At 37.7% G+C, this 21954-nt stretch overlaps 1 protein-coding gene and 1 long non-coding RNA gene across 4 annotated transcripts in view; both read right to left on the reverse strand.

Moving 5' to 3' along the window:
- The window catches only part of GABRG3 (gamma-aminobutyric acid type A receptor subunit gamma3), a 290448-nt gene that overhangs the window by 204518 nt on the left and 63976 nt on the right, over window positions 1–21954 (reverse strand). The window lies entirely within an intron of this gene.
- Window positions 19927–21954, reverse strand: part of LOC131571804 (uncharacterized) — a 37160-nt gene continuing 35132 nt past the window's right edge. Inside the window, exon 3 of the long non-coding RNA XR_009275990.1 lies at window positions 19927–21107. This is a non-coding gene — a long non-coding RNA (uncharacterized LOC131571804). The remainder of the gene's footprint in view (window positions 21108–21954) is intronic.

Genomic DNA, 21954 nt, shown 5'->3' on the forward strand with positions numbered 1-21954 from the left:
AAGTCTCCAGAGCCATACTGAGCTCCACGCAGAACACACCTCTATACTCTGAAATCCTCCTACTTGGAGTCTCCACTGCTGTGGAGATCAAAGCATAGAGGTAACCAATCTCTTGGGTGCCACATCACTACATACAGTTCACAGCAGAATTTACATCAGTTTTATTTGCTACAAGCCTTATTCATGGCACATCTTCCCTGTGTTCCATTGTTTTACTTTGCTTCGTCTAAATCATGTTGCATCACTCAAAAATAACTGAATGCCTAATTTGGAAGCTAAAATCTCTTTCAAAATGTGTAAAGATTCACAGACAAATTTACCAAGGCTGTGCTTCCACTTGCTAAGCAAAACAGCAAAAATCATTGTGTTTTTTTCCTTGAGCTATTATAGTTTCCTTCCTGCATCTCTGATCTATTTATAAAGGCCTTTATGTGCAAACAGTATTCATCTATCATTAATTTTTTATTCCACAACAGTCGTTTTGAAGGATTACCAGTTAACTTCATTTCTCTTTAATATCTTCTAGGCTTGGTAGACAGTGTTTTTAAAATAATGGGTTTCCATGATTTTGTAAGCCATCTCTCTCAGTTCTACCTGCCCCTACACACACACCCTTTACAATTCTTGTAACTAAGTTATAAATACAGAGGAAAAAAGAAGTAAAAGTACACAGACTGAATTTTCACTTAGTGAAAAATTATAAAGTAATGGTTTATTAGCTATTTAAATCAATGTGAAATGCACCATGATCTAGGCACATACTATTCTCCATTACGTTTTAGGTTTGTTTTTTTTTTTTTTTACTGTTATAAATATCTACAAGTCAAATCTAACTCAGATCATAAAGAAGCTCTGCAGTGCTTCTGGCTGAATAGTACGTCTAAGTTAAATAAGTACCTCTGTCTGTGGCAATTTCACCAGCTCCCTACATTCACCTGGAAAGGAGTCAGAGTGAAGAGTTTGGACATCCCACCTACAAATGCTACTTAAGAGTTATATTTGGTGGATGGGCATTACTAAATGAATCACTGTACTTTGAAGAGTAAGATTCCTTCTTTCTCTTGGTGTGCCATATCTTCACATCAGTCTGAATCATCACAAAGCAGCAACACTCAGTGTCACATAGATGAGTGTCTTGAGGTGAGCTTAGGCCCCTCCTTAAATAGGACAGTCTTGAAGTCTTTTTTGACACTGAAAGTGGAACACCACATCCAAACCCACAAAATTAGTAAATTACTAGGCTGAGAAGGGCAGTACTGGGTGAAGCTGTGAGAGATCCCATCCCCACTAAATTTCTTTTCAGGAATATTTGCTCTTTGTGGAGTGTTGATAGAGGAGCATCCCTGAGACAGGGAGGGGAGAGAGGAGAAATCTGTTCCACTTTCTGTTTGTTCCTCCTGGAGAGCAGAGACAGGTAGGCAGCCCAGCCCCAGGAAGATGCATATCAGGGAGGAGCACAAGATTAGTCAAGTAGATGCCAAAATAGCCCCCAGAGCTACGAAGTTGGCATTATTTGCTTTCTGGGAGTATTTTTAAAGCATTATCACCATTATTCTAAGTGTTATGGGACAGTTCAGTTAAGAAGCCCTCATGTCAGGAGGGATGTGGAATGAAGAGTTCTTTAGGTGGTACAATCACTCAGCAGAAGTTCATGTTCCCATTAACAATATCACAAGAGAGGAAAAGAGAAGATAACTGCTCTTCTAAAAACTGGACACTTTTTCTATTCAATGCAATGGAAATAGGGGGACATCTACTGTACCAAGAATCCGGTATTCTTGGATTTTGTTTAATCTAGAACTAAATGTACCATTGAAGTGAAATATTGTATAATCAGTCCAGACCATCCTTTTTATTTCCTTATATTTCTTTCCATCTTAAAAATGGAAAATTAAGTTTTGAGGTACATTTCTTAAGCCCTTCCATAGGTGAAAAAGGGTTGAAGTGAGACAGAAGAAAATAACCAATTTTTCACTATTTGTTCAGTTCTGTCATTGCTTCAACCACTGCATTTTAAAATTATGCTCCATATCAAAAATAATGTATAAAAAACCCCACATTAATATGGATCCATCTTCATGAAAATCCTATGGGATGGGAACACTATAGAACTGATGCTATAATGTATTATTACAAATTTCTTATGTTTCTAATAGAAGAATGAGATCTCCGATGAAACTTTCAGACAAAAATAATCTTTAGGCTTCTCCTTTCCAAACATAAGTCAACTAAGTTTTGAAGGATAAGTACGTCTGGTTTTCTATGGCAAGCAATATATTTTATACAGTTTTCTATTTCCTATGCTATGCTGTAATCTACTGAGAAACAACTGAGAGAGATTCAATGGCAGAGGTTAATAACACAAGAAAATATCACACCTAAGACAGCCTATTTGTGCATGCCACAACAATGATAGCTAAGTACACTGAAGGGTGCATTTACTTTGTAAATGTATTTTTATGTGCAAAGTCTACAATTTAAAAGCTTCCCATTTATACAGACTGAAAAAATCATTTAAAAGAGAAAGAAAACAAACCAAGGGCTTCTTTGAAGTACTTCTTAATGCAGCTGGCAGATTACAACTAAGAAATTCAACAGATTTGGCACTGGCAGGAGAAGGACTAACTAATGTAACCAGATAGGCGACAAGCTTCAAATATTACTTTAATAGAATACTGATGTTACCAACAAGGAAAGAATACATGTACTTTAAAAAAATAGACCATGACTAAGTCTCTGAACTGATAGAAAAACCAGAGACTACAAAGTCCTTTATGTTCTAGAAGCTTGTTTTAGTCCATTAGCTGCAGAGGGATTGATTGCCTCACATGCAGTGTGGACCACATGCAGCTGAAGACTCTGATAATGCAAGGCCTGAAGTTGACCATACACTCCCAGCAGGACTAATGATATTACAGTGATGTTACTGCACACATAAAGGATCAGGCAGACAGGAACCTCATGGAGATCATGCTCGTCAAGTATTTACTAAAGGTAACACCTTGTGCTCTGCCCATTTCAGTCCAGGTCATGTTTCCTCTTAGCTAACACTGGTCAATTAACAATGTCAGTGGGCCCAACATTGCTCAGCACTCAGATCCCAATGGCATGGGAGCACCCATTTAATGTTGTCTGATGTTCCAAACACATCTTCAGGCTCATTTCTTGAGGATTACTGAAAGCTTGGGATCACCAGGTATAATCAAAGCAATAGTAAAACAAAATAAAAATGCTGACATATGATAATGTAGTCTTTGGGCATCATAAAAGCCTGAAAACCATTGTTTCCAGATGAAAAACAAGGAAATCTAGTAGCCTGGTCCCTGTGCTTTCTATGCCCCATGCACAGAGCATTAGAGTCAGTGGAAAAGCTTCTGTTGAGTCTGGGGTAAATATTTACTACAGCAGGAGCTGTTCCTGAGGCTGGGCAACTTACTTGGGTTCAGAAACATCACTCATCTTGTTTCTTTTGGTTTTTTTTGCACCAGCATAATAACAGTGAAGGTTATCAGTGCGAATAGTAAATGGAAATGCTTGGAGGGGACGTTGGAGCTTCTTCAATGTTTTTTTTCCTTGCCTCAGCTAATGTCTTTTATTTGAGAGTTATTGAAGGCTGGACTATACACACCAAGAAATTTCCAGAAACAACCAAGACTGAAATAGGTAAAGGCCATTTTTAGAATTACACTGATTTTTAGTATCTTGTTGATCAAGCCTCAGTTGGAACTTCAATGACAGACTTGGCAACACAACTACTGTGGTTCACCTGCCACCTTTCTCCCTTTCCCTAGGCATTGGTCCTAATTCATATTCATTTAAAAGGGAAATTTCTCTCTACTCCATAGGTCTCAAACAAGCAGTGGTGCTGTACAAATGAGTTGCCTTGAGAAGAACAAGAAAACTTTAATTTTGAATCCTACCTTGCATCACCTTACTGGCTTTATGAGGATGTGATTTCACTTATTTGAACAGGAACCATTTTTTTATTTCTTCCAGTCTGTGTTAAGAGGGTTTTAATGCTTGTTTAATGAAGCCTGGAGAAACAAAGGTGTAAGTCTGCTTCTGTCCGTTCAGCAGCTTTGTTAGAATTTAAAACACCCCTTATGAAATTTTACCCATTGTTTTTCAGCAGCAATATTTTTCAGTTTCACCAGAATTACTTTAAAGAAAGTCCTGCTCTTTGCAAGATGCATTATAAACAGCCTTCCTGAGGGCTTTGCCTTTTAATCTCATTACAATGATTTATTTGCTTTTATCTAATTTCTCTTTGAAAACAGGGATTTAAAAGTGATGTTTATAAATCTTTGTTATTTGTGTACTGAAAATTTTCCAATGGAATTCATTAATGTTTCTTTTAAACACCAAATACTATTCAAAAACGTAATTTTAGAAAAAAAACTACACTTATGTAGAAGTGAATGGAATCTTTTGGATATGCATTTAGGACTGCTTTTCCAAGATTTTTTTTCCTTCTTCCCCTGCTTCATTTTAGAGTACTATGGAGTTTAGTTATATTAAGTGTTGTATTTATTAGGTGTTGTATGTATTTTAAACCTTACTTGACTTACCATGTGATGCTGTCTTTTCAATTCTCTTGGCTACAATATTTGAGCTGTTATCAATCATGTCACTGAATATTACAATATTTGATAAAAATAGGTATTTTTTAGCTTAAACATTCAATTGAATTGTCCACCCTAAAGGTAAAGGTTTGTCCTTGATAAAAATTAGCTTCCTCCAGGGACAGTTGAAGGTCATGGGGAGATCTTTCAAATCACTAAAGGCAGTAACAATTTGAGTTTTCTGTTTCACAGAATATTTCTTTGACCCTTTTTCATATAAAAAACTTACAGTAAATGTGGGCAGCATAAATTCAATAAAATAAAGCAAAAAAAAAATTTCACTGCACACAGTTGTTTCTTCGGGGTACAGGGAAAATAAACATGAGACAGATGTTAGTAATTCCTGAAGGCATGGTAATGGCATGGCAAAGGAACAGTCTGGGAACCTATCAACACTGCAACTTTTACAGAGGAGGTGTGCAGCATATGCTTTCAATGCCATTCCTAGATCATTTTAAACAAGTTTTATTTTCAAAGCTGTTTTTCTTTTTCATTTCTGTCACATCTCTTGTGCTAAGGGTGGAAAGCAGAGGAGGTAGGGGAAGTAAATTACTCATTCAAAGACAAAACTAGCAGGGTACCTTCTCTACAAGCTTCCAACAGCAGCCCCACCTGTCCCTCCTCCCACTGACTTAGGAAATTTTTGTGTAAAAAACACCCTAGTGATGAATATGGAAAATATTTCACTCTAGAACTGTTTTACACAGATTCCAGAGCTTTTGTGAAGACTGAGTGTGAGGGGGTGTTGTACTTCTTGGTTCAGAGCCACAGCTTTAGTTGCGAACTCTCCTATTTTTTCCCCAGAGTTTACTCACATGTATCATGCTGGCCTGGAGTCTCAGGAAATACATTTGAACAAGGAGAATAAATAATACAAGACTTTAAATACCGTCACTGCTGAGATCACAAAGGACTTCAAAACAATTGTTTTGAGAACTTATTTTTGTCCTCACAGACTTACATTGTTTCTCTCTGTTACTGCTGGTAGAAGTCCCCATAAGAGCAACATGAAAGCATCCTTCAGGACTAGGTAAAAACAATTGGTGTCCAAAGCAAATAACGATCTGAATCTGCACCAAAACTTTGCAGAGATATTAAAATTCATGTTCTAGAAAATGCAGCTTGATATTCTTTATTGCATCATTTGGAACAGGATCTCATTTTTAAATGTTACTGAAAAATACATTAGAAAAGCGTAATCTGGTTTGCTTCCTTAGTCAGGAGATTTTCATATTACATAACAGTTTAGTTACTTATAAATATAAAATGTCCACTCCAAAGCCCTTCATACATGTTTTCAAAACTGTCTTATTTTGGCTATTTACTTGGACTTCTCGACGGGGGAAAAAACACCTACATAAAATATGATAATGAAAATCAGCATAATGAATAATTTTGTGCAACTTCAGCTGTTGTAAATCACTTTGAAGCCTTGCGGCTCCTACAGTTGACAGTGCATTACAGAAGGGACAGTATTTCCAAAATGTTTTTAACAATAGGAACTATTAGAGCATCCGAATACTGGCTGAGATTTCTAAACATAATTGGTTTCTCTAAAAAGGTCAGTTTCTCTTTCAACACGTTTTAAGAGCAAAATAAAAAACAACGTTCTAGAAGGGTAAACCCGACAAATTCCAGATTCACTCCAGATGGTGTGGAGGTTTGAGTTTTTCTTTAAGCAAATCTATCTTCCATTTTATAATTTCAAAACCTGGGTAAACACTAAATAAATAAATAAATACATATGCTAGTTGGAAACCTTTTGTTAATATCTTTTTTGAAGACTTCTAGCGACTGTTTATGGTTCTGATGAAGGTCAACAGGAAAAATATAATAAACAGGTATTCAGTGATAATAGCTACAGGGCTCAAAGCCTCCAGACAATGAGGTTACTTATTTTCTGTAGCTGAGTAGATTTCAAATAACAACAGGTTATGTGACATAACATAAATAATAGGTTTATGAAAACAAAATATTTACTAAATAATAGATTTATTAAATATATATTTCAAATAGCACCAGGTGCCATTTGCTGCTCAGGGACCACCTGTGCATCTGTCATGGAGTCCAGTAGGCATGATGGAGCCGTGCTTTCCTGGGATGGCTGAACACCTGTCTGCTCCTGAGAACTGGTGAATGAATTTCTTGGTTTCTTTGCTTTGCTTGCATGTACAGTTTCTGCATTACCTATTAAACTGCGTTGATCTCAACCCAGGAGTTTTTTCACTTTTAGCCTACCCATTCTCTCCTCATCACACTGAGGTGAGTGAGTGGCTGTGTGGGGTTAATTGCCTGCTGGGGTTAAACCACCATAGCCTAAGAGACGGTAATTAAACTTGAAAGAATGATGTTTAAAGACACAGAAATGAAGTAGCACCAATCTAAAACTCTGGATTCATCCAGATGTAGGACTGTTGGACGTCATTTTTCCTTTGATATGGATATTGAATATTCTGTGATGAAATTGTTTCTCGCTCTCCATCATCCCATGTAACATGAATTCCTACCACACATCTCTTCGTGCAATCTTTCACTTGGCCACAATTGCAATCGAGGACTCACTGAAGATTACTTTAAGTATTATCTACACTGGTGCCAAAAACAGATGTTTCAAGGAGACACAATACTCTAAACAGATACTCCCCTCCTGTATGAAGGGCAGTTGAAAAATAAAATTCACACAAACTAGAATTTAAGAACTTGATAGCTGCACTTAGCATCCATAATGTGTTTTCAGACAACTAAATAAGTGGATTCCTTTGCCAAAGCTCTGCATTCCTGGGAGATCATGTCATAGAAGAAAACATTCTGTTAGGCTCCTAGTACTTTTTAAAGTAGTTCAGAAGGCTTTTAAACACACTTCTAACTTGATAAGCTTAGCCAGCATCCAAACAATTATGATTTTATCAGTGTTGCTGTTCATTTCTCAGAGAAGACTCCACATATGCACACTGTTGAAGTCTCTTTTATTATCCTCCTGCAGAGTGAATAACTTCCCAATACCAGAACTCATTCTTATCTTATAGTGTTTAAGCTACTCTTATTTGAGTTCAATTCTTGAAAAACTGAAATCCTGTCTAAAATACTTCCCATGAAGTTTTTATTCTTATTTCTTCAAACAAGTTTTTGAATTCATATAAAAGTCTTTCAGGTTTGTCTAAAAAGGAAAAAAAAATGTTTTGAATTCAGTTGACCTTTCTTAGAATAGGAGTAATCATTTCAAATTTTTAAAGCAATATTGCACTTAACATGTTTTTCACCCTGTGATGGAGATTACTGTTGAAATTCCATCTGAATACAAGAAAACACATTTTTACTGCAGTAGTTTTCCACTATCAGAACTGAATGCCCAAAAAGCTTACAGAGTATCTATTTGTGGATTTATTAAAAAGCCCAACTGGACCTGGCCCAAATAACATGCTCTGGTTTACCACGCCCTGTGCAAGGGGTGGCACTAAAATGATCTTGACAGGATCCTTACAGACTGAGTCATTCCACAATTCTGTGACTACATGTGAAAAAGGAACATCAAGGTTCTTCCTTCATCAGAATACTGTATAAAAGTCTCACGATATTTGTGTAAAAAAAAAAAACCAGTGAAATAAAAGTGGCCATTTAGATATATTAAAACATATACAGAGCTATCTATATTCTGCATGAGATCACACTTCTGTCTGTGCACAAGAAACTTGCAGTCCCTTCCTCTTTTGAACCCAGGCTATAAAGGAGCTATAAACTTTTCACAATTGTGTAGATGGTTTTCTTGTTTCATCGTCGCCTGCTAACATCAAGATCTCATAGTCCGATGAACAGAAATCCAAATTCCCACTCTTTTTGAGTTAAAAGTAAATCTGTAAGTTTAAGTATTTACATTGTGTATACAAAATATGCTATGATACTATGATCTTACTAAGAGCCACTTCTGTTACCCATCTATTTCCAGCAGGTAGATTCTGAGCTGTAGCACACAGTTGCCACCTTTTATCCAAAGCTGCATTTTATAAGTGAAAGAAGCAATTTCTGAGCAATAAGTAAATTAGGCTATAGATCACTTTGGGATGCTTCTGAATGACAGGTAATATAAAAAAAGAAATCATTCCCACCAAATCATTAGTGACAAAGCCATTATTAGCTGATGGCAGGCTGGAAGTCAAAGTGAAATGAATTGCCATCCACTTCAGTAATGCCTTTAATTTGTCACAGCCTAAACCAAAGAGCCTGTTCTGCTACATTACAAAAAAAAGTCCCGTTAGCCACAGCTGTAACTTGGTGCCTCCTCCTGACTCAGGGCAGGCATGCAGACCCCAGCAATGCAGCACTGCCACAGGGCAGCACTGCTAGGGCAGAATGCTTCCCAAGGATGGAGGTCCTCCACAGAGCCCTGCTTGATCCATGGGGTAGCACTTTCTCATAGGGGAAAACACCTCGAGCTACCTCAGCCAGACCCTCCCCGGGCCTTCTGCCCAGTATTTTATCCATGGAAGTAGATCAATGCCCGAACAAACCAAAGGCACAGTCTCCATTAAATTCATACACAACATCACAAGTTTTGTCTCAACTTATTTTTAAGTTGCTGATTCTCATTCCCAGAGTTTCTCATGGTTTTCACTAGCCTGCCTGAAGATTTCATCTACCAGGATTAAAAGCCATCTTCATCCATAAGAGGGAACTCAGCTCCTATGTGTGCAGACATCTGTGTGTATGTGCATTTCTGGGGGGTGGTGGTAAGTGAATCTACCTCACTACAAAAACAGTAATCCAGCAACCATTCCACAAAAACCAATCAATATATTTATGTCTTCTAGCAGTATTTAGAGACAAAAATCAGTTTTTCTTCTCATTATTTTACCACACATTCCAGACCCTTCCAATTTATCTTTTTGAAGCATTAAACAAAATCTGATAGGAGAGGGGACATTAAAAATAAAGAATAGAAAATGTTTAAAAACTAGGAACAGAAAAAAAGAACAAAAAGACATAAAGAACAGAAATAACATGTAAAAAGAGAAAGCATCTGTCTGAATATCCCATGCTAAATTTTGTGATGATTCTAAAGTTGTGATGGAAGTGCAAATATGGTTTGAATTCACCACCTAAGTCTTCCTGGAATATAAAGCATTAGACCAAAAACAATCTTTGGATTACAGACTTCTCAGACTAAGAAAATCCTCAGTAATTTCAGCTGGCATGCTTTCCATTGATGTATTTATGGCAGTCTATTATCCAAACAGGCTGTTTGAACTTCACTCTGTTAAAATCTGCAACATATTCAATTTTCTGCCTTCACTACTTTCACATCAATGGATTTCATATTGTCTACAAGAGGATGAGACATTTTTCTACTGCTTGCTGTAGAATATACACATAAAAACATGTCCTCTCTTCAAACTAATTTTCAAATGCTTCTCTCATAATGCACACTATTTCCTTTTGTTTGCCTTTCCAGCCACCCATAACAACTGAATCATCTCTCCTGGGTTTAATGCACTACATTGCAGTGAATTCACCATTCAGAGACCAAAAGAGTTTTAAAACGGTCCCAAACTATGTTTACAAGTTTCAGGGGGGGGGGGGAAATCCAAAAAGAGCTTCAATTCTTCAATTTTTACCTCAGTTAGAATGACTAATAAATACACTACATATGCAATTTTTACCTTTTTTTTTTCCAAAACTGAAATCCATATGAGAACTGTGTAATTAAACAAGGAATTTGGAGGGCATTTCAGAAAGTGTGGCACTGCATTTTACAACAGAAATCATCCTCTTCTCTCATTTTCATAATTCTGAGCCTGGCAAAAGTTCTATCACTGCCCTTTCATAGAGCATACTTGTAGTCCACCAGAAATAAGGTGATAAAATATCTAATACATTTTCATAACAAGAAGCACCAAGAATTTTCAAACGTCCATCTTTGAAGGTAATATTTTATACTAATATTTCAGGAATTTGATAGATTTTTGGTACCTCCAGAGGCTTTATCTACAAAGGACACAACAAATGAATAGTAAAATAGAAAGCACAAAAAATGAAAATATTGTAACATCTTTTCCTTGTAGAGTTCATACTTCAAGCTTTTTCTTTTGACATCCTTCCCTGTTTCTAAAGCATGGATAGCCAAGTAAGATCATTATAAACTTCTAATAGCACATCTGTGCTTACAGTATGGGTGCAGAAAGGAGAGTAGCAGTAGGTTGGGAGATATTTCCCTAGAAATTGAAGAAGTTTTTGGCTGTCTTAAAGGCTCTTTGCTTTCCTTCCTCCTATCAACATCTCCCCTGCCACAAAAGAAAATCAGACATGAAGGCAGAATAAAAATACTACCATGTCACACACAATGTATTCACTGGTTATTACAGATCTCCCAGTTTAGTAAACATCTCCTTAAACTGGGTCCAGAAGGCTTTCACCACAGTGTTTTCAGAGGGTTTTCTCATTCTGGTCAGCTTTACCTAAGAATGGAAAATTCAGCTCTGCAGCAGCAGCAAAGACAAAACCTTCCTTGCTTCCTTCTGTTTCTGTGTCAATCCAGAGCAAGAGTCTCCAGTGACACACCCTAACCTGGAAGTGGAGAACAGGAGGAGCAGGAGCTCATTACCAATCACATTCTGTCACTGAGTTGGAACAAAGATACCGGTGCTTCACAGGATGAATCTGTTGTCTTTGATCATTTTGAGATATGGATGGCACTGAAAGGTATATGGGACAGGTGAGGAGTGTGAAATGCACAATTTTAAAAGAGGACCGCAAGACATCAACCAGTTCTTCTTCTACCACAGCCAGTGTGCACAGCAACAAAGCACACCCACTGTGTTAGGACAGAGTCCAGAAGCAGTGTCAAGATTTCTAATCAGTTCATATTCTCCAGCAATGAGCACGTCAGGAAAATCTACTGCTAGAGAAAGTCATTCTAAAAACGGATTGCCTAAGATAAAGGTGCAGATATTCTACTGAACTGAGCGAATGCATTCGTAAAGAAAGAGTCATTATTTCACTGGGATACTGTTACTTGTAAGTTTCAATTCAGTACATGTTTAGGTACAGGCCTAATTTTAGTTCAATGTGGCTGCTCCTCTTGAAGTCATAGATTCACAGGTAATGGTTCTGTAAAGGACTGGATCCAAGAACAAACACACACTGATACAGATTTACATGTCTTTGCACTGCTCCATGGGATTATCCTAAGCTTTCACTGACAATGTGCGGTGTACATGTGGAAAAATTGTCTGGGGTAAATAAATAATCTTACCAAAAACATTCTTAGCAGGTTCAAAAGACATTTAATCCATATATCAGTAGAAAAAAAAAAAAAAAAAAAAAACGCTCCAGGTCCCTATGAACTTCAATGCTTTTTCATCAAAAGCTTGGTTTTTGTAACAATACTGCATCTCTGCGGATTTAGTCATCACACATTTCACCAAGAATGAATATCACTGCTTAGGTTTTAATGCTTTAGTTTTTCCTGCAGATAAGTTAAACCTTATCTGTGGAATGTTTGAGCAGTGCTTATCAGAAAGAAAACCAATGAACCAATCCCCACCCCAAAAATAAAAATAACTTGGTAGTAACCTCTGCTCTTGCACTGCTATAGAACTTGACTGACAGATCAAATTGACAAAAATGTTCCTTCTTCTTTAGATCATACTATTTTTTGTTTGCGAAAAATAAAGTACTCCTACAATCAAACTAATTGTATATCCTCATACTAAGCAGCAAAAAAACTACTTTGCAAAAGATTACACATAAATATTTCCACTGAGAGTGAAGCAAAATTGAGTTTTACAAAGATCATAGGACTTGTATCTGGTATTTTCACAGTAAATTGCCTCTAGGAGTGATCCTTGAGGAGTAAGTATGAATCTACTTTTACTTATCATCTGTGACAGCAGCACTGCTCTTGTTGAGAAATTGCCCCTGCAAGGTTGCCTCTGCTTGTCTTGACACAGGGAGGGAAATTGGAGAATCTTCTCTTGTTTTACCTAACAGCTGTATTCTGAGTGACTAATTGGCCAGAAATCCCTACAGGGATTACAAATGCTAGTAAAAGAAACAAGCAAAAAAAATTCCATTTAAACCTGGATCAAGATTACGGGGACATACAAAAAAAAAAAAAAGACAGTGGTAAAATGGGAGAATAAAGCTTATTAGAGAAAAAATAGAGATATTAAAGTTCCCATTATTAGCATTCAGGTAGGAAGTACAAGAGAAGCAAATTCTGACAGCACTCTCTTCCCCGTTGCATACGAGCAGCTGATGTTCCAATGGGAGCTGGAAATGGGCAATCACAAACAGAACTGTGAAACACTGGGAAGGGAGTTGGCCAAATGCAGCCGTACAGGGCATGTCAAGATTCTAGGTTTGGTTATTTGCTGCATTCCCTGTACAATGATTTTCGTCACCATTTTATCATTTCAGCATGAAAAACCTCACCAAGAGCAGAAGTGTGTGAATGGAAAGAACCCTTGCTGGGGCAATGCCAGACAAATGAAATTGTCTTTAGCACCACAGAGTTACATAGGTTTCATACAAGTAGCACTATAATAAGCAGCTGAGTCAAGACCTGCTGTCTCATAACTCCTCCCCTCCTCTGTTCTAGGAACAGGGAATAATGTCCAGATCACAACTAACAGGGAAATTCAGCACTGGTGTTCTTCTTCAGTGCCATTATCGTTATGTATTGCCTTTTCTGAAGCAGTAATATTTTCTATTATGTTAGGGCAGGATGACTTTGATACTGCACACACTGTCCTAAGGGTGATCAAAAGAGTGATCCTGATACGATGTCTGTTGCTATCACCTAGATCTTTAAAAAAGGATTCAGCTTCTCACTAATATCTTCAGAGGCTATGTAGGTTCCTGTCAATGAAACACCACAAATTGGAAATCTATTTACATTTTCATTCAGCTTGGTGCTTTCTTTACTTTCTGAATTGATGGACCTTGAAAATTTGACCCCTAATCACAGATGATTTACTATGAAACAATGTGTTTAAGGTTTAAAAAAATCTTTTGCACTTAGCCACTGATTAAATTTAGTCATGAAGCACTGTCATTTGAATCCACACACCTAACTAAAAATCTGTTACAACAGATATCTGTTATAACAGATAAATTCAGCCTTTAATTTCCATAAGTTTTTGGAACTAAACTTAACTATGGTAAATCACTCTTCATCTCCTGACTGACCGTTCTGTAACAAAATTTGTCATATTTTTACTTATTTCATTACTTCCAACTTATTTGACCAGTTAATTGCTCCCCCAGTAGAAGGCACTTATAATCTACTCTGCTGAAACAGTATGTCCAAAACTAAAACCAAAACAGGGGTTTTAAACTGAACCCCAGAGTCTAGAGCTGCTCTAGCTGCCATTTCAATGATTCTGATCTCTTACATGTAATTTCTTTCTCATTATATCAGTATGGACCCAACTGGCTGCTGCTCTTTTTAACCTATTTCTTTCAACAATCACATTTTCCCTCCATCAGTAAGCATCGATCATGAGTTGGAAGAAAGGGCAAAGGCAGCACATTATGATGAGAATGGTAATGAGGAAAGCAATTATAATCAGTTCCAAGGAGGGCTTTGAAAGTATTTTTCATGCTTTACCTAGGAACGCAACAGCCACATACAGCCATGACCCATTTCCAATGGGAAATTAGACAAGGGGGAATAAGTGGCTTCTGAATTTTAAGAAAGGAACTTTATACTTCTGACCAGATTCTAGTCCAAGCTGCTGAGAAGCAATACATAAATCATCATCAACATCTGTGTTGATGGGGGCACTTGTCTGAGAGGTCAGAACTCTGAGAAAGCAGACAGGAGGATGTCTGTTGCTGTCACAGTTTGTGGACTGTCTACTGGCAGGAAGGCAACAAGCAGGAAAAAGGATCAACAAGAAACAGCAGCCTGCTATATGCACACTTTACTGTATCAGACTCGCTGTGGGGGCCTTATTTCACTTTACTTCATAAACGCAGTGCAAGTTACTCTCCAAGCCACCCTCAGTTTCCTGCAGATACAGACTCTGACCTCATTCACTGAACACGACTGTTTTATCTAATAGCAAGCCTCCTCCAGGCAGAATTTCCTTGTTACTAAAGTGGCACAGGAATAGCCTGCCCTGTCTTATGTTGTCTTCCCACTGTCACTAAGATGTGTAAAAATCTCCAGCAAAGAATTTTTTCCTGCACTGTAGAACATAGCAACCCCACATGCAGTTCAAGTGAGCCATCTGGAAACAACGGATAAGTGATAAAAAAGAGCAGGCCTGCTTCAGTTCAAGAACCATTTACATTGACAAAATACAGGAGAAGGTTTAAGATGACTTTCACTCTCATACCAGTTCATTGCTGTCTTAAACTGAAATACATTCATACTAGAAGTGATCGTGTTTTAGCCAAAACATTTTGAAATAAATACATCCAAATTTTAGTTGTGTTTGCAGTAGTTCCATGCAAAGCCTGTAAAGGGAGCATTACTACCATTGTCCTTAATAATCTCATTACCCCAAACCAAAATGAAAAATAGTAAAAATTCTCTCCAGTTTTGAGGAACAGCCCACTAGCTGAGAAGACATGGAGAACTTCTTCCTCAGTATCGGTGGCACTGAAAGAGTTTGGTAAAGAATTCAGTTTTTCTTTCTAACAGATGCAAAATCAATACAGATGCCATGATTTTATTTCCCCTTTTAAAGGCAAAGTCACTGTTTGTTAGGGTGTTGGGGGCAGGAGGGTTTTGGGAGTTTTAAAACCTCACTCTGACACATAAATCTGGATACAATCAAATGCCCAGACCAATGGTTTATACACAGAACCAAATCTGTTTTGATTGAGGCACTAAATGAGGATTCTTCAAAAACTGAATATGGTAAATTTAAATTTCAGTCTGTTTCCTAGAAAATCAGAAAGAAGAATGAGCATGGGTAAAAATCTATCCACAAAAGCACCAGGAAAAAAACATTTGTTTCATCTGTGTTTGCCAGGTTTGGTTTCTCACATGGGGCTGTTTGAAGGCTGATTGTCTTTTGTAAACAGTTAATAGAAGGCAAATCTCATGTATCCATCTATCAGTAGAAAATTGCTAGATTTGAAAGGTTTGCATAAAAATAAGTAGTTAGATCAACTGAAGCAGCATGTTGACAGAGCCACAAAACAGACTGTATGGCTGTCGGAGACAGATTAAATACAAGCAAAAGAATTTGAGTGTTGAAAATGCCTAGGGGCTGACTTAGAAACAAGTATCCTTGCTGAGAATTTTCCACAAGGCTGATTTTGATTATTTGAACAGAGCAGCACATAGGAAATTCAGAACACGTAAAAAAGTAAACATTTTATTAATTTGTCAGGTTGCCCAAACCAGATAGTGCACTTCTGATAAATGGAGGTTCCATGCTGCCCTTCACACCTTACACAGACTTGCACAGTGAAGTTGGGCACTAACAGCCTAAGACTGCATTAGGGATCCTTGTTGTGCACACAAAGTGCTTTTACTCAGCACACCATACCTTTCTCCCCCTTAAAAAAATGTCACATGCAAGTTTTTCTCATTGTGAAGGAAAAAAGAAAAAGAAAGAAAGGAAAAAAGTGTCATATGGTAGATCATATTGCTGTCACTTTCCTGGAAGCATCTCAGATTTTTTGGCAACAGGCACACTACAATGATATGAATAGAACTTAGCCATGCACAGCCTAGGGAGTTATGCAAGTGGCTGTTATGCATTTACCCAGAGAGAGAATTCTTTCAGATATGTCTGTTGACAACAGTTAATGGGCTGAGTAGGTGTTGAAATATCTCTGCTGAACTGTATTCACTTTCCCACTTAAGTGGAAGTGTTAGCCAAATGAAAATCCTTTCATACTGAAGTGTTTTTGCTAAATAGCTTCCTTTGAGTAAGTCTCAAAACAAATACAAAAATTTTTTTTAAACTCTGTAAAAAATTATGGCAGAAAAAAAAGGCCTCATCTAGATTTAGCATGTTGAAATATGAAAAAATATTTCCCTTAGTTTACACTTTCAGTCTTTTAAAAGATTGTACAAGTGTGCTGCAATGTTAAACATCCTCTGTTATGTCAAGGAGAAGGCTGGAAAAAATAGAGATAAGAAGGGTTTAATTGAGAAGGAAATAGAGGGTTCACCAGGGAGCCTCATTCCCTCTTCCATCAAATACCTATGTTTTTTTTTTAATAAGGTGGATTATGGTGCATGTGAACATGATAACAAGAAGCAGAAATGGAAAACTATTTCATTGTATTTGTCTCTTAGTAGATTATGACCAAAAAAAGAAGATGAAAGGCTGAATCAGGCAAGGTTCCACTGAGGTCTAACTTTGATTCAGAATGACCTAATAGTTTTATTAACCATAAAAAAGATAAGTACACATATACATGGATAAAAAATAGTAATAACCATGTGATATCAACCTGGAAGGGGCTTTAAGCAGTTAAAGGACATGAAAATGATGGATAATGATTTTGAAAATTGGAGGATGTAGTATAGGACAACAAAATCAAATTTCTTAGAACGTATGTAAATTACCAGATCTAGGTCACTGTCATCAGCTGCACAAACAAGAAGGGTACATGAAAAAAATTCTTCAATCTTATGAGATAGTGGTAAAGACTCACCTAGAAATTTATTTTGAGACCTGTTTTCAAGTATGACATCAAGACAGGCACAGTCTGTCAAAAAGTTCAAAGGGAACATAAAGACATAGAGTAGGATCAGAGAAACTGGAGATCTAAAATTTACCAGTACGGACTGAATGAGCTGTGGAATGAAGGAAGAGATATTAATTTGAAGAATAACAGTTCAAATAAGACCTTACAGTATTCAAATATGTAAAAGGCTGGTGGCCATCTGTTCTCCATATTTTAAATGCCCAAGGCAGAAAGGGATATTTGAGTTCCTGAGAGTATGGAATATGAAGAACTGCAAAGTTGAAAGGTTTAAGAATCTCCATCTTTATACGTTCAGCAACTGATACTACATGTATGCATTTGGTGAGCAGGAAGCTGCAATAGATCTCCGATTTTGTGCCTTACAGGACTTCTGATTTGCTACTGCATTTGGTGAGCAGTGAAGCAGAGGTTTACCAGCCTATTGAGCTTGGGAAACAAGGATAAGGACAAAGGAAATCCACAGGGAAATGAATGGCTGTCACAAAAGAGTCTCCTACTCCACACTCCTGTATTTGTATCCTTCAACAAGATTGACAATATACTCCTGCACGCAGTTCCACATTCACAACCGTGAAACAACACCTCCTAAAAGTCTCACGGACAGCATTCTCTACTTAGAATACACATAAATGCATCACATTTTTAAAATGCATTTGATTTTTTGAGGTGAAAGGCAAGATCTATACCCCAGGTGTTCTTGTGTCCAAAAACTCCCTCATGGAGGCAACTCTTCCCATCTTCTTTGTTCTGAACCTACAATTACAATTCTGTTCACTCTGCAGTTCAAAACCAGATTTGAAATACAGCAGACTGAATAGAATTTTTGGACAGGCATGCTAGTGTTGGTAGCCTTAAGTTACTCAACTCATCCTTGTTATGATGATTCCAGGTATCATTTAATAGCTCCTTGCAGCCCTATGAGATGGATAAGAAATCACTCTGAGACTTCAACAATTTTGAAAAAACTGGAAAAACAGAGAAAAGCACCTTTTCCTCATAGGGGGAGACAGTTTGAAAGATGGGAATTTCACAAAACAGCCTAACTTCAAAATTATTGATTGCTATCTCCCATTAAATCATAGAATTATCACAGAATGGTTTGGGTTGAAATGGTACCTTGAAGATCACCTAGTTCCCATTCCCCTGCAGTGGGCAGGGACACCTTCCACTAGACCAGGTTTTTACCAAGCTGGCCTTGAACAGTACCAGGTATGGGGCATCCACTTCTCTGGGCGACATGTTCCAGTGCCTCACCATTTCCAAAGAAAATAATTTTTTCCTAATATGTGATCTAAACCTACTCCCTTTCAATCTGAATCCATTCCTCTGTATCCTGTCACTACATACTCTTGTAAATAGTCTCGTCCCATCTTTCTTCACTAATTTCCCTTCAGTACTGCAAAGACTGCAATCAGGTCATGTCTAAGCCTTCTCTTTTCCAAGCTGAGCGATCAGAAACTCTCGGCATTTCCTCATAGAGGGATGGAACACCTCTGCTGATCAGCTTGGCGTCCATCCTCTGCACTTGATCCAACAGCACAATGTCCTTCCTGTGCTGAGGACCCCAGAGCTGATGCACCACTGCAGGTGGGGTCTTACCAGAGCAGAGGGACAGAATCCCCTTCCTTGCCCTGCTGCCCACGCTGCTTTGGATGCAGCCCAGGACACGTTTGGCTCTCTGGGTTGTGGGTGCACATGGGTGTGTCATGTTAAGCCTCTCACCCACCAGCACCCCCAAATCCTTCTGGGCAGGATCTGCTCTCCATCTGCCCATCCCCCAGCCTGCACTGACCACAGGTGCAGTGACACAGGTGCAGCACCTGGTACATGGTCTTGTTAAACCACATGAGATTCCCATGCGCCCACTCCTAGAGCATAAACACATCTTGTGTTCATATCTCTGTGGATAGCAGCCCATCCTTCCTTCAGGTGTGCCAGCTGCAAACTTGCTGACAGTGCACTCAGTTCCTCCACTAAATAACATGGTCCCAGTACAGATCCTTGTGGGACACCACTCATTACTGATACCTATTGGGACTCTGAGCCATTGACCGCTCCCCTCTGGATGTGACCATCCAAGCTATTCCTATTCCACTTAACACTCCACCCATCATTCTCCAGTTTGGAGGGGAGGATGCTGTGGGGACCATGTCAAAGGTTTTACAGAAGTCCATATAAATCCAGATTTGTACTGAAATTTTTCATTTATCTGTACTCAGGTTTGATCTTTCTTGCATGATAAGGGATTCAAAGAATGCAGATTTTGCTTAAATAATTTAACTTTCATTACTTGTCAAACCAGGTTCTCTATCCATCTTGGTCAGAAGTAGATGCACTGCTCCAATACAGTGTACAAAGGCAGAAACATAAAGGGGAGAAACAGCAACTATCTCATAGTGGCTGCTGGATGCTTTCTGGATCTGCTTTTTATTTGCTTTATAGATTATATTCCCAAGCACATTTTTTGAAAAGACTGACTAGGACTATTTTATTTTTAAAAGACTCCATAAAAAGCAGCTGATGTGTTGCACAGGACTACATTTGTCTACTGTTTTATTCATCATCTAAAAAAATAGCCTGCTTTTTTATATTGTGGCGCTGTAACAATTTACTTACCGCGGTAGTACATTTAAGGGATGAGGTATTAGAAAATAAAATAATGATACCAGCAGTCTCTAAGATCCAATTAGGTTGAATGGCAGAAGTATTTCCATAATGTGAAAAAGTTATACAACAAAAATAAAAGAGCATTCAATAAATTAACAGCAAAGCAGCAGTCATTATATTCTACAGGTCCACCGGAATCATCTGGATCTTGAGCCCTCTTACTGATATTTTTTTTTCCTAATCTATTCCATACTTGGAGAATCATTACACATCCAAGGTCAGCAAGCAGGACTGCTTCAGGATCAACAGAGGCTGTTTCCTGGTCTTGTTCAGGTGTCAAAATCTCTCTCTGTCTTGGATGCTTGGATAAAAGCCTCTAAACTCTTTTAGTTTGTTCCACATATATATCCTTATGCAAAGACTACCTTCAACTTCATTTTTCATTGTTTGAATTGTTAGGAAGATTTCTCTGAACAACATAGGCTTCATCTGCCCCTCAAAAATGTTATGCACATTCAGTGCTGGAAAAGCCTTCAGATTTTTACCACTCTGCTTTCCTATTCTGTTCTAAAAGCAAGGAAAAAACCCACAAGCTAACTGCCACTCGTAAATATTTAATAAATACCATAGGAGAAGATTCCAAGAATAATTACTTCAGATTACATTTTCCTACATAATGGATATCATCATTGGTTGAAGCACTGAATTACAAACTACACTAAAAGCCAGCCTAAAGCACTGAATATTTATGTTTGCCTGGGATTTGCATGAAGAAAAAACTCATCTTAGAAGTAATGTAAACAAACTTCTTAGCAGTGAGATAAGATACAAAGAGAATAATCTGAGGATCAGCTATCAGCACAAATGACTTTGGGTTACAGCTTTCCAGACTTGCCAAACTACTCTAAAATCAATTATTGTTCCTGTAATGACTTTCTAGATTTCTGTAAGGGCTTTTCACCTGATTCCAGTTGGTGTGAAGTCAGTATTCAGCGACAAATTACACTAAATTCTTATGGAAAGTAGTTTTTATAGATTCATGAAAGAAAGTAAAAAAGGTGAGGAGGAGACTTGAAGCCTAATTCAAGTCTCAAAGTTGAAGAGATTTGTAGCACATCTGGATAGGCCTTTGAGCAACTGTGGCAGCAGGGCTGGACCAGATGATCTTTGAAGGTTCCTTCCAACCCAAACCATGATGCAATTCTATGAAAGAAAGACAAACTTTGGTGAGTTAAAAAAAACATCTTAGCCAAGACGGAGAGTGGTGTACTGGGATATGCTGGAATCAAGCACATAACAGGAGAAGATCATTTAATTACAGAAAAGTTAAGAAGAGTAAAGGGAAATTTTCCAGTATCTACTGTATTCTGATGATAAAACTATAGACATGAACACATCTGTATGTAGCAGGGAAAGCTGAAAATGTGAATCAGTTTTATTTTCATGGAAAAGGTACAACTTGAATTTGTTTTGTGCCCACTGCAAATTACTGCTCTATATCTTGGTAGAGGAATTCAGAGACCAGAGTTCCCTTGTATATTCTCGGGTAATTAATCTTCCCATATCTCTCCTGAAAAAGCTATGAAATCCTGGAAGGGTCTTGTCACTAATTTTACCTCTAACCTCACCTTTCCAACCTCTTCAATTAGGTACTGGACAAAGCAAAGAAGAATGTGGTGTCCTGCTCTTCAAGTACAGTAAGCTTAGACTTTTGTTTCACTTCAGTACAGCGCTGTTTTAAAATTAATACCTGAAATAACTATTTTAAATTTGACCAAACAGAGATTTTTACTGTTGTTCAGCTGAACATAAAACTCTAAGGTTTTGTTTTATTAAAAGACAACCACAGAATTTTCTGAATCTGCAGCAATCTTTCCACTTCTCTCAATTCAGCTGATTTGGAAGCCAAACTTAATCAATTATTCACATTCCCAAAGGGCAAATGCAGCCTAGTTATCAGTGTCTCTTTAAAAGCTGACAAACCACCTGTACTAATTAATTAGCACACAGTTCCCATTAAAACAGGGGGACTTATCATTAAGTTGTTAAA

Source organism: Ammospiza caudacuta, chromosome 2 (genome assembly GCF_027887145.1).
Source record: "Ammospiza caudacuta isolate bAmmCau1 chromosome 2, bAmmCau1.pri, whole genome shotgun sequence".
NCBI classification, from domain to species: Eukaryota; Metazoa; Chordata; class Aves; order Passeriformes; family Passerellidae; genus Ammospiza; species Ammospiza caudacuta.